Source organism: Carlito syrichta, unplaced genomic scaffold (assembly GCF_000164805.1).
Source record: "Carlito syrichta isolate Samal-C Ts95f unplaced genomic scaffold, Tarsius_syrichta-2.0.1 Scaffold305616, whole genome shotgun sequence".
Classification (NCBI taxonomy): Eukaryota; Metazoa; Chordata; class Mammalia; order Primates; family Tarsiidae; genus Carlito; species Carlito syrichta.
The window spans coordinates 695,721-706,451 of NW_007249712.1; the positions used below are offsets into that span (position 1 = coordinate 695,721).

Genomic DNA, 10,731 nt, shown 5'->3' on the forward strand with positions numbered 1-10,731 from the left:
GCATAGGCGAAAAAAATCACAGGATTGTGATTACTCAATAACTCAATGTCAATGATATCCAGATGGTTATATATGTTTGTTTTTTTTTTTTTTTACAGAGAAAGAGGAGATGAGAGAAAATTACAATTTGAGTGGCAGTAAATTATTTTTAGGGGGAATGAGTTGACTCAATGCTCAGACAATGGTTAGTAAATGATTTTCTCTGGAAACTTAATGGGACTGGGGAACACACAAGAGTTTGGGACAACCATTGTCATCTGGGCTTTATGTGTGGTGTTTAATTTTCAATCTCTTTCTCTGTTATATGAATTTTAATCTTTTCTGCTTAATAAAATTTTGGGGAGGGCACTGAAGCCAATTGTGTTCCTCTTCAGCAGTTCTGTTCTTTAGACAGAGAAAAAGAATATCAGAGTGAATGAAACCTCTTGCATCTGTTGATTTCAAAGTTCTTTACTTTAAAATAATCAGCATACCAATTATATTTTGGGATGACATTCTCTGGACTATTGTGTATCTTTAGAAAACAAAATGAAAAAAAGTTCAAATATGTTCAACAGATAAAGAATTTCCTTTCTTCACTGATTTTTCAGAGCATATCTATAGAGGAAGATTATCATGCTTGAGAATGACCAACTACCCACTTGTTTCTGTTTCCTTCTTTTCCTTTTCACATATTCACTCTACTAAATTATTATATTAATATGTATATTTGTTTCAACAAGCTGCTCAAGTAGTTCTTTAGGTATTGTTTTATCCATTGTTTGTTTTTTCATAGTTACCTTCAGTTCTCAGGCTGGAACATGTGTTCCTTCCTCCATAACTGAAGACTTTTTTGTTGTTTTAGTACCCTTGTCCTTCTTTCTTCTTTTCTTCTTCTTTTTTTTAAATTTAATTTTGTGAAGACTTTGAGTCTGCTTCCACATTACTGAGTCACAGTGTGAAGTGTTAGTTTTGTTTTCATTTTATATTTGCTATTGATTCTGACTTTCTTGCATTCCTTTGGTCTTGCACTCATTTCAGTTTTCTTTTCGCAGCATTTCCTCCCATTCTCTGAGTCCTTCCATATAAATGACATCGTTTCTTGATGTTTATTCCTTACATCTTGATGTTAGAAGAAGATAGTACAAGATTCAGTTCCTTGGTTTTTTGTTTTGTTTTGTTTTTTAAACACAGTAAGACTACATATATTTTAAGTTGCTGAGATTTGCATCTAATAGCTTGTAATGCCAGTGTGCTATTTGAAATCACTTCTCACTGATGTCAATTTTATTTGCAAATTTTCTCTCTTCTGGGCCACATCATCCTGTTCCCTTTTCATTTCATTACTACTGCCAATTTTCATCTTTTAATGAGAGTTTGAAAGATTGTTATTTGTGCATACCTGATCTTTAACCTGAAAGTCTGTAACAGTTTCAAAAACTTCCTTTCCCTTTTTTGATGATCAATGATCAAAACTGAATACTTTAAAAATAAAAATGGATACTTTTAATTAGGTTCCCACTACTTCCCAGATATTCTTCTTAGACTTTAATATGAAGTAACTCATAATTGCCCTATAAAATAGTTGTAATCATTATCCAAATTGTAGAGATGAGAGGACTGAGGCAGCAAGGAGTTGGACAGCGTATTCACATATTAAGTAGAATAAGGTACAAGCCCAATAAATTTGGCTTCAAATCCAGGCTTTAAAGACTCTGCTAAGTTGTTTCTTCCATTTTTAAGTTTGTATATTTTACCTTAATTTTTAATATTATCTGGTATCTTGGCCACCTACTCCCTAATTATTCATGTTTAAACTCCTTTACATCATAACCATAATAGATTATAGCTCTAACTCTAATTTTTTTTTTTAACTTGGAGTCTCACTCTGTTGCACAGCTGGAGTGCAGTGGCACACTCACGGCCACCCCAGCGTCAACCCACTAGGCTCTGGCGATCCTTCAGCCTCAGCCTTCCAGGTAGCCTGGCTAATTTTTGATTTATTGTAGAGCCAGGTCTTGTCAAGCTGCCCAGACTGGTTTTGAACCCGTAGGCTCAGGCAATCCACTTGCCTCGGCCTCCCAAAGTGCTGGGATGACAGGTTGAACTAACTCTAATTTGATAAGTCCCACTGGTCACTGATCATAGATAATGCTGAATAAACTTAAAAATTAGGGTTACAGGGAAGTCAATTTCCTCATTACATTTCCCCACGGGATCTTCATCTCACCCCCAATGTATCAGAGCTCCCAGAAGGCTCTATACCAGAGCATGACAATGCAACTCCATCTAGTACAGTTTAAATGGACAATTCTGTCAGTCAAAACTATCCAGGAAATGTGGATATGAGAAGATAATCCATCATAGTACCCTAGTCAACCCCTTGACGTTTGTTTAGCCCACATAAACAAACCATCATACACTTGAAACTTCAGCTCAGAAAATTTTAAAAAAGAAAACAACAACAAAAAACACATTTGTTTATACACACCACATATCAGAAACATTACTATCAAGACAAAAAACTTGTTTAGAAGCAAAGGTACTACTGCAAATACTTTTGTAAAAATAAAACAAATTCATGTTTGTTTTGGGGAAGAAACTCAGGAGGGAAGTAACATGAAAGACTGAAATAGAATTCCATGGCCTTCCTGTAGGCATTCTGGTGGTTTCGCATCCAAGACATTGCTTGATGATAATGTTGCCAGTATCTTGCATACACTGGATGAGAACACCAAGACTCAGCAGCTTTCTGTCACAGTGCTTGACAGAAGGAAATCTTGCACTTCCTCCATAATTGAAGGAAATCTTCAATGTAAATTGTAAATTTATGTTATGAATTTTGAAAGGTAAATTGGCAATTGATAAATATAGAGAATGTAAGTGAAGTCCTAAAGTGTGAACATTTAGACAAGTCTTAGCCATAGAGATTTGTTGCTGGGAGAGTGGTTGGGAGAGTGGTTGAGAGAGTGATTTAAGGAGAGAATTTTATGAATGTAAAGGAAATGCACTATGAAAAGAAAGACATTTGTGTAATGGAATTGCACAATTTTCTAGGCAAACACTCAGTCTTTTGGCTTTGTTTTCTCCTCTGAAGAGAGATTTATGGATCTGGAGCTGCATTCTCTAGCATCAGAATGAGAATCCAATTATCAGCTTCCACCTAAATTCTTAAAATGTTTCGATTTAATTTTCCTTGATCTGGCCAACTCCAGGTCTTAAAACCAACCAGACAAAGGTCAGAAAGCCTCCGAAATCACCCAAGAATATTATGGCAGCCTCCAGTCACCCAGTCAATTAGTCTGAGCAAAGGGCTGCTTTATGTATAAACCCATCATAAATCCTGTGTATGTACGGAAAGAACAATTTTCATGAGATTTCAGCTGGTTCCTAGGAGAAATAATGATCTCTTGAAAGTGGTGGCTGGGGTAGCTCCGGCAACAGCATCCCCTTTCCACTCTCCCTCTGTTTCTGATGAAAAGTAAGCCCTTGCTCGCCCACCGCCCAGGATCTGCAAGCTGCGTGCCCACAAGCTTCAGCACCCACTTGGACTTTTACGATCAGAGATGGCCGCAAAGGCATCAACATCCAAAGCTGCTGAGTCTTGGTATTCTCATCCAGTGTATGCGAGATACTGGCAACATTATCATCAAGCAATGTCTTGGATGAGAAGCCACCAGAATGCCTACAGGAAGGCCATGGAATTCTATTTCAGTTTTTCATGTTACTTCCCTCCTGAGTTTCTTCCCCAAAGCTCGTATGATAACGAGGCTGGGTATCCTCAGTCCTTCTGTGACCAAATGGCCTGGGAAGACTCGCACTGCAGTTCTTCACATTTCAAAATGTCTGGGCAGTATCCATGTGACAACAGTAGGATCCAGGCATCCGAAAGAGAAGACCAAGCTCTGTCTGAAGAGGAAGAGATGGAGACAGAGTCGGATGAGGAAATAGAATGTGACCTGAGCAACATGGAAATCACCGAGGAACTCCGCCAGTACTTTGCACAGACCGAGAGACACAGAGTAGAACGACGATGGCAGCAGCAGCTGGATGCAAAGCGCCTGAGGGACTATGTGAATGCTGACCACGACCTGCATCCCACCCGCCGGTCAGTGGAGCCCCAAACTGAGAGGCCCGGTGATCGGCGCCAGGCCGAGATGAAGCGCTTGTATGGGGGACAGGGCTGCCAAGATCCAAGCCATGGAGGCCGCGGTGCAGCTGAGCTTTGACAAGCGCTGTGACAGAAAGAAGCCCAAGTACTGGCCGGTCATCCCCCTGAAGTTCTAGGCACTGGGCACGGGGACCCCTGGAGTGCTTCCTCACAGGGTCTCCTGCCTCAGCCCCTTCCTTTTGGATGCATCCTTTTCATTTCTTCTTCTGTACCTTTCTCAGGAAAAGGGAACCTTATACCTAGGTACAAGCATGTTACCAAAGTCCCAGTGTGCCCTTCACAGGGTAAATGTATTGTGCCAGCCACTCAGAGGTTGGCAGGATGTATACTGTTGCCAACATGAGTCTCCGGACATAAAATGATAATTTTGTGTATATTACACTCATTTTTGATGTTGTTGATAACAGTGTTCATTCAGTCCATTAAACTTCTTCCCTAAGAAAAAAAGAAAGAAAGTGGTGGTTGGTTCTGGTGACACAGATCTGCATAAGATATGATGTGAAAGGTTGGCTCAGGTGGGAAGGAAATTTACCCCGAGATTGAAAGTGTTAAAATATTACTCAGCGTGAGCACAAACCATTATCAGAAAATGATGTTCAGACTCAATTCTATGAGTAGTATTCTCCCTTTTAGTGAGGTGTTTTGAAAGTCTATGGGAAAAATTAAGCTATGAGAATAATATTAATAAATTTTTTTGTTAAAGGATGTGGATAATGGTAATTCTTATTTCATAAAGTTTATGTGTAAAGTAGGTGGAATGGAGATGTCTGTGTAAAATTATTTTCATGGCCAACAACACTTTCTAATTAAAATATTTTTTAAATAGCATATTTTAAAATCAAGTGGGATGAGAAATATTTTTGCATGGTGTATGGTGGGTGAATAATAGAATGAATTTTTGTACCTAACTGAAGAGCATCCCATCCAGAGAATGGATCAAAGATAACTTCATTCAAAAGTAATTAAAATGAACTAAGTCGATCAGACTGGTTCTTCTAGGAATCTGCATAATATAATACAGAATGAATGACTAATATGCAGAGAGTGAGGATGTGAAAGAGAGAAGAGAAGATGCCATAAGGATAAGCTTATGCTTGCCATGGAAAAGAGAAAAAAAAAATGACTGATCTTTAAATGTCTCATTTCTTGAATGACTTGCTAGCCCTTACTAAATGATACTTAAAGTTATCTCTTTTGTTAATTGTGAAAAATTCAAAGTTCAAAAGCTATTAGTACTTTAGATCATCACATTTAGGGAACATGTGTTCTTTGATGGACGATGGCTCAATAGAAAGGTGGGGTTACTCATTGTGTCAAACTTCTTATGCCTAATTGGGGCAAAATTGACTTATCATTCTTGCCCTGTGTGTGAAACGTATCAAGGACAGGTTAATATTGCTTTTTAATGGTAAACGTTTGATCTATTGAACAAATATCAGTGATTGTCTATCATATGAAAGGTAGGTTAGAATCAACATGTGATAGCAGATAAAATATAAGGAACACAGTCAAGTTGCCCTCAAGATTGTATCTCATGAGTGAGCTCAAAGAGAATAGCAAATTGTCTTTTTTTTAGAGTATATATAGAATAGACAAAGTCAGCAACCCCTTGCTGTTAAGTATATTTTGATAAAAAAAATAATCTCTTGAATAACTATGATTCTAAAGCATGCTATACTCATGTTTATTAGTTGTGCTAGTTATTATGGTAGGTTTGACAAATAGAAACAAATAATGCAACCCTGACTTCATAAACTTGCAGTGAAGTTTATTACTAGTAAAATATAAAGGTAATAATAACATATAAATATAAAGGACTAATAAAATATAAAGGATTATGACAAGATTTCAAGGCATGATTCTGTTTTTATCTATTTTTTCTATACAACTTTTTCATTAGATTCATCTATTTTGCTTATTTAAGACATTTAAGTTATTCGGGAATAGTTTTATTCAGATGTAATTCATATACTATACAATTTACCCATTTTAAATGTACAATTCAATGTTTTTAATCACACAGTTGTGAACTTAAAAAAACAATGTATTAGTTCTGATTAATATGATTAAAATCAATTTTATATTTTCATCACCTCAAAAAGAAAATTTGATTATCACATCCTTTTCCCTCTGTTTCTCCTAGTTCTAAGTAACCACTCATCTGCTTTCTGACTATAAATTTCCCTGTTCTGAACATGTCATGTAAATGAAACCATATTAAATCTGTCTTCTGAAACTTTCATTTAGTATCATGTTTTCAAAGTTTATCCATGTTGCAGCATGTATGAGTATTTCATCCTTTACATGGTTGAATAACATTTTACCACATGGCTATATCACATTTTGTTTGTCCATTCTTCAGTTAATGGATATTTGGATTGTTTTCACTTCTTGATGATCATAAATAATGCTACTATAAATATTTATGCATGGGTTTTTCTGTAGACATATATTTTCCTTTTTCTTGGATACATGCATAAAAATGGCATTGCTAGGTCACCATGAAACTTCATGTTTAACCATTCAAGAAAGTCAGACACTTTTCCAACATGGCTGCAGCATTATACATTCCTGCCAGCGATTTGGAAGGGTTATCACTTCTCTAAATTCTCACCAATACTTATGGCTATCTGACTTTTTGGTCCTGGCCATCTTAGTGGTGTGATATGGCATTTCATTTAGGCTTTTCTTGATGCTTGTGACCTCACCTTTTTATTTGTTTACTGGTCATTTGTGTATCTTCTTTGAAGAACTATCTACTCAGTCAATTTATTTAAATTGGCTATTTATTTGCCTTTTATCACTGAATTGTTATAATATACATAAATGTATGTATATAATTAAAATTACATCTAATTGTTTTACATTTATAAATTAGATGAATATATAATTAACGTATATTGATTTACATATATATTTTTCTAGATACAACTTTCTTATCATACATATTGCAGCGGAAATCTTGCCTAGAGAGACGGGATACCGAGGTTGCTTTGGCAGGAAACAGCATTTATTCGTCCCAGCACCGGCTCAGCGCAGGGGGGCATTGCCTTTTATACATTTTTAACTTTCTTGCAGTGACACTATATAATCCGATTGGTTGGGTTGCTGTTAACCTTACCTGTTTACTTTGATTGGTTAAACAAAGTCATTGCATATAGGTTTACTATTTTGATTGGTTACCGCCCAAAGTTTAAAAGTTATCAACATGTAGTCTGCCAAAGTAAAAAAAGCCCATGAAAAACAATGAAAAGTCCGCAAAAATGATGGCACAACTAGGAAGCAACTAAGGTAATAACCAATGGGTTCTGCGGGTTATCGATAAGAGCAGGGCGAAACAAGCTGCTGCTTTAAGCTAAGTAGACTATGTGAGGTAGAGTAACAAGAAATAAAGCAACTTAACTATTAGAACAAGAAAACAGAAAATAACCTATCTTCTTTTCCTGTTTTTCCATCTCTGCATCTTGCTTTTTGACAGGGCTCCCTACCTCAATATGATTTATAAATATTTTATTGCATTCTGTGAAATGACTTATCTATTTTCTTGAGAAACCAGTAACCTAGCTTTGCTCCTTAAGACACAGAAATAAAAATGATTTTATTTTATTTTTTTCCTAGCTAGGAATTCCTTTATTCCTTATTAAAACAAACTAACAATAAGTGTAGATTATATGCTTTTATACATATGAGTGATCTTGTTTGCATATAGTTTTCATCAGGACCCTGCCACATTCACACTTAGTCCTTATAGTGAAGAATAAAAATGATTTTAAAGGAATACTATGAACAATTATATCTCAGAATGCTCAGAATAACTTGGATGGAATGGAAAAATTACTAGACAATCACAAACTATAGAATCTAAATAAAAAAGAAATGTATAAATAGGCCTACAACAATTAAGAAATTGAGTAGGTAATCAAAAAACAACCTACGGTCTGGGCTTAGTGGCTCAGCCTATAATCCCAGCACTTTGGGAGACCGAGGTGAGTGGATTGCCTGAGCTCGCGCGTTCGGGACCCGCCTGGGCAACTTGGCGAGACCTCATCTCTACAATAAATAAATAAATAAATTAGCTGGGTGTGGTAGCGCATGCCCGTAGTTCCAGCTACTTGTAAGGCTGAGGCGGAAGGATCGCTGGAGCCCAGCAGGTCGAGGCTGCACTGGCCAGGAGCGGCCATTCCACTCCAGTCTGGGCGACAGAGTGAGACTCCAACTCAAAAAAACCCCAGAAAACCAATCTACAAGAGAAAGCCCAGGTTCACATGGATTCACTGGTTAATTCAACCACAAATTAAAGGTGGGGTAGGGTTTACTAATTTTTCACAAACTCTTACAGAAAAGGAAGAAACACTTCTCAATTAATTCTGTAAGGTCAGTATTAACCTGATACCAAAATCATACAAAGAACTCACAAGAAAAGAACACAATATACCAATGACGCCTGTGGATATAGTTGCAAAATCCTTAACGAGAGATTAACCAACCCAATTCAACAATACATAAAACAAATTATACACCATGACCAAGTGGACTTATCTCAACAGGGCAAGTGGGTTTTAAAACCAAATATCAGTGAATTTAATATACCATATCAAGAGAATAAAACCAAAATCCACATGCCCATCTCATTAAATGGAGAAAAAGCACTTAATAAAATCTAATGATCTTTCATTGAAAATAAAAACAAACTTAAAAAAATGAAGAATAAAAGGGAGCTTCCTCAATTTGAAAAAGGACATATTTTTAAAAACCCTCAGGTAGCCTCAAATTTAATAGTAAAAGACTGAATGCTTTGCCCTAAGGTGAGGGACAAGAGGATTAGCACTTTTGATATTTTCATGTCACATTACACTGCGATGTCTAGACAGAAAAATTAAGCAAGAAATAAAATAAATGACATATAATTTGTTTAAAAAATAAGCAAAACTATTTTTATTTGCAGATGACATGACCTTGTATCTTGTATCTAGAAAATCCGAAAGAACCAACTAAAAAAATAGATATTAGAATGAATAAACAATTTCAGCAAGGGTGCAAAATACAACATCAATATACAAAAAGTAACTATATCTTTAAATAGTTGCAATAACAAAATCTGAAAATAAAATTAAGAAAACAATTATATTTACAATAGCATTAAAAAGCATCAGTAGCTTTTGTTCTTTTGTTTTAACAAAAAAACTGTAAACTTACCACACTCTGAAAACTATAAAACATTATTGGATGAAATTAAGGAAGATCTTAGTAAATGGAAATCCCTTTTATGCTCATGAATCAGAAGACTTAAGATTGTTAATATGGCAATACTCCTCAAATTTAGCTACAGATTCAATGAAGTCCCTTTGATTAAGTGGAGCTAATTTCCTTGTGGAAATTGACAAACTTATTCTAAAATTTGCATGGGGATATTAAGGAATTCAGAATAGCCACACAAATCTTGAAGCCAACAGAATTTACTTGAAAAAGTGGAACAAACTTGAAAGACACAAACTTCTGGATTTTGAAATAAAGCAACAATAACAAGGCTATTGTGTACTAGCATAGTATCCCAACAGATGAATCGAACAAAATTGAGAATTCAGAAATAAAGACATATGTCTATGGTCAGTAGACATTTGATAAAGATAACAAAACCATTAAATGGAAAAAAATAATGTTTTCAACATACAGTGCTAAAAAATTAGAAAGTCACATGAAATTGGACCTTTATATTACACAATTTGCAAAAACAGCTCAAAATGGATCAAATATCTAAATGCAAAAGTTGAAAGTATGAAGATATTAGATGAATACATGGTGATAAACCTTTAAGAACTTGGATCTGGTGATAAATTCTTTTTTAAAAAATTTTTTAGAGACTGGGTCTTTCTACATTGCCCAGGCAAGTCATGAACTCCTGGGCTCAAGCAGTCCTCCTGCCTTGACTTCCCAGTGCATTCTTAGGTATAATACCAAAAACATAAGCAAAAAAAGGACTAAATAAATTGAAGCTCATTAAAATAAAAGAAACAGCCGGGCTCAGTGGCTCAGCCTGTAATCCCGCGCCTTTGGAAGGCTGAGGTGAGTGGATTGCCTGAGCCTGTGGGGTCAAGACTCGCCTGGACAGTGAGACCTCATCTCTACAATAAATAAAAAAATCAGCCGGGTGTAGTAGCGCATGGCTGTAATTCTGGCTACTTGAAAGGGTGAGGTGGAAGGATCGCCGGAGCCCAGCAGGTCGAGGCTGTGGTGGCCAGGAGCGGCCACGGCACTCCAGTTTGGGCGACAGAGTGAGACTCCAATTCAAAAAAAAAAAATAAATAAATAAAAGAAACATTTTTTAAACAGATTTCTCTATTATTTTCATGAATTTCCCTATTGTTTATTTTCTATCTCATTAACTTCTACTCTCATCTTTACTATTTTCTTACTTTAATTTCCCTTAGGTTTAGTTTGCTCCCTTTTTTTTTCAGTGTCTTAAGGAGCAAAGCTAGGTTACTGATTTAAAATCTTGCTTCTCTTTTAATGTAGAATTTTACAGATTTTACATTTCCAAGTACTGATTTATTTGCACCTCATAAGTTATAATATGTTGTATA

At 35.9% G+C, this 10,731-nt stretch overlaps 1 pseudogene; it reads left to right on the top strand.

Moving 5' to 3' along the window:
- The first annotated feature begins 3,545 nt into the window (after positions 1-3,545).
- Positions 3,546-4,490, top strand: LOC103264155 (annotated as a pseudogene).
- The last annotated feature ends 6,241 nt before the right edge of the window (positions 4,491-10,731 follow it).